The sequence below is a fragment of the Erythranthe guttata genome, chromosome 3 (genome assembly GCF_056151865.1).
Source record: "Erythranthe guttata isolate IM_541 chromosome 3, IM_541, whole genome shotgun sequence".
NCBI lineage: Eukaryota > Viridiplantae > Streptophyta > Magnoliopsida > Lamiales > Phrymaceae > Erythranthe > Erythranthe guttata.
Window position 1 is genome coordinate 4,855,128 of NC_142535.1, and position 2,981 is coordinate 4,858,108.

Sequence of the window (2,981 nt, forward strand, 5' to 3'; positions counted from 1 at the left end):
TTGTTTTATCAAGTGTTGTAAATTTCTGTTGCTGATTTTTTTTGTTAAATCACTATATGTTATTTTTTTTTTGATAGAAAATCACTATATGTTATTGGACAACCTTTTCTTTTATTTATTTATTGTCATATTAAAATAAATAAATAAATAAATAAATAAGAGTTGTTTTGGCTGTTCTGTTGTTTGAATTACTTCTGAACATTTTGTTAGTCTAGAAGAACATGTCATTGCAATGAATTTTGTTATACTTAATATCATAAGTTTACGAAGTTAGTGCAGAACAATAAACCATTGGTGGACTGGAGATTTGAGAAGCATGTTAGCAATCAATTTTGGGCTCTTATTTTTTGTATCAGATGTTCTAATTTTAGATTCACATGTAGTTTGTTGTTGTAATGGCTGAAATCGAGATTTGTTGTTCGTGCATCTTTTATGTAATTGCTCATAAGGTATTTATGTTGAAATTATTAAAATTAGATATACGCAATAGAGACGGAAAAAAAAAAAAAAAAAAACCTAAGCAGCCCAAGTTTTACACACATATACATATGAAATAGTAAACTGTGAAATAGGAAAACATGGAAGAATAGACGAAAATCTGTAAATAGTGTGGCCATGCACAACAATCATAGTGAAAGAATAAAAATAAATATAAAATAAAATCATTCTTGTACAAACTTCGGCCATGCCAAAGGCAACAGCATATGCAATAGCTCTGACGAGAGCGGTTTACAGAGTGCTCCTTTCGCATAGTCAAATACGAGCAAAGGTACAAAAATTGACAGAAGATGCACCAGGGAGAAGGGGCACCAGTCCACACACTCTCTAAACAATATTTGTGGCCTCTTTGGATCTACTTCTCCAATCTCAGTTCAAATCTGCACAAGTTTAGATGTCAATTTACAAGCTCGACTTAATAAATTGGCTCTCAAAATGTGAAGTGTTCTTTTAATCTCAAAAATTGAAATCGCAGATAAATATTTTGTAGTTTAACTAAATACATTTGATTGATACAAACATGCCAAACGAACCATTGTTGGGAATGAAGCTAATGGAAATGATATAGCAAAAAATGAGCGTAGAGTAAAGGCTCACTTCATCAATACGTCGATATATGCTTTTGAATTCTTCCCTGGAGCATACACCAGTACTGTTTGCATCCTCATGAGACTGAATCCTATAATTACATTTCTGCACCTCAGCATCTGTTGCAAAAACTTTTCAAATAAATAATAAGGTGAATTAAAAGTTAAAAGTATCTAAGAATCAAATAAAAATTTGGAATGACACTTTAATTTAAACAGAGCCGTGGTCCTAAAGAACTAGTATCCCACTCAGATGAACCAAGCATACCCCTCATCTAATGATCAACCTTACAGCAAGATAACTGCATATTAAACAAATACAAACATCAAATACAACAGCACATGGAATCCCAATTAAAAATTTAGATGTCAAAGTAAGAACATTATAAAATTCTTGATTACAAAACGTAAATACAATACCGATATATATATATATATATATATCTATATATATATATATATATATATATATATATATATATATAACAAATAACCTCAAAGGCTAATGGAAATGGCGAGTCCACCAATTTCAGCAACACCGCCACCAACGGTGGGAATGGTGGCGGAGGAAGCATTAGCGCCAGAGAGCCCCTATGCAAAGGCGAAAAAACTGATCCTCGATTCTTGTATTGATTCTTGTTTTGACTGCAACTCTAATTTTGAGGTTACACATATAAGCAAGCATTACATCTTGTTCAATGTTAGTTGTCATGTTACCCAAGATTGGATATAACAGTAGGCGAGCCTTTCTAAAGAAGCAATTTGTATCCAATATCGATAATAAAAATCCTCAATTCTTGCAATAAGAAACAGAAAAATTGAAAAAAATGAGAGCAAGAAAAAACTAGAACATATCAAAAGAACAAAATTACTAACGCAATTCTCTCAACACTAACCCCCAGCGCTGCCCCGGCGGCTAGTTGATGAAGCAACGGAGAAATTAGGGATTCTTTAATCTCGATCGGTAGAGATTTTATGTCTGGGGAAGAATAGAGATTTTGATTTCATCTTTCGTCTAATTTTGTTTTGTTATTTTTGAGTTTGAAGGTTAATTATGTAATTTACATAAAGTACGATGCGTGTACGATGAGGTACGATGTGTTTTGACTGGGTTCGTACTTTAAATTATAAATCTCTAGTATCGTACTATGTCGTACACATAAATCAATGGCTGAGATTTAAAATTTAATTATTTCTACGTACAAGATTAAATAATTTATGGTCCGAGAAGTACAACCCTCTCGGACCCTAGACAACCCCTATTATTTTTGGGCTTTCTAAATACATATGTAAAGTAAAACGGTTAATATAAATGTTTGGAGCAATTTGCTAAACACGTTTGGGTATTACTGCCCTTTCAAATCAGGACAGTCATATTTTCACATTTTGCTGAAAGTCATTCGGGCAACTTAATTAGAGAGTTTAGACAGAAAATAGTCATCTTATACTGAAAATACTTTATTATCATCCAACTCACCCGTCATCAAAACTACATCCACTCCAAGAAATAGTATTTCTTCCACTTTTCTACCTCTCCCTATCAGTACCCTGCCGCCGACCGCCAAAATTCCACCACAACATCATTGGAAAAAAAGTTGTTTTTATCTAAGATGTCTAATTATTAGTCTAAATTCTCCAACTAAATTGACTATTTTCAATCTAAACTGTTTATTTTCTAAGTTGCCCTAGGCGACTTTTAGTAAATCCAAAGTATTCGAGCGTGTTGTTAACTGTATAAAATATTTTTGATTAACTTTTATCCAATCCATGTGTTTTTACTTCAAACCTGTTGTTGTATGGGCAAAAATTATAGAAAAAATATGTTGTTTATTTGAAAATATTTTAGAATTTTACTATAAAAAAGGGTAAATTAAAAAAACCCTCCTGAACACAACT

At 32.1% G+C, this 2,981-nt stretch overlaps 1 long non-coding RNA gene across 4 annotated transcripts; it reads right to left on the minus strand.

The window, feature by feature from the left end:
• Window positions 1-549: 549 nt before the first annotated feature.
• LOC105957305 (uncharacterized) lies at window positions 550-2,120 on the minus strand. 4 transcript variants are annotated; one of them, XR_016030233.1, is made up of 4 exons: window positions 1,982-2,120; window positions 1,580-1,738; window positions 1,096-1,387; window positions 550-878 (listed from the first exon to the last, which is right to left on the minus strand). It is a non-coding gene; the product is annotated as an uncharacterized LOC105957305 (long non-coding RNA). The 4 variants fall into 4 exon arrangements; XR_016030234.1 differs by having other exon boundaries at window positions 1,580-1,730; window positions 1,962-2,110; XR_016030235.1 differs by lacking the exon at window positions 1,982-2,120 and having other exon boundaries at window positions 1,096-1,205; window positions 1,354-1,387; window positions 1,580-1,954.
• Between the last annotated feature and the right edge of the window lie 861 nt (window positions 2,121-2,981).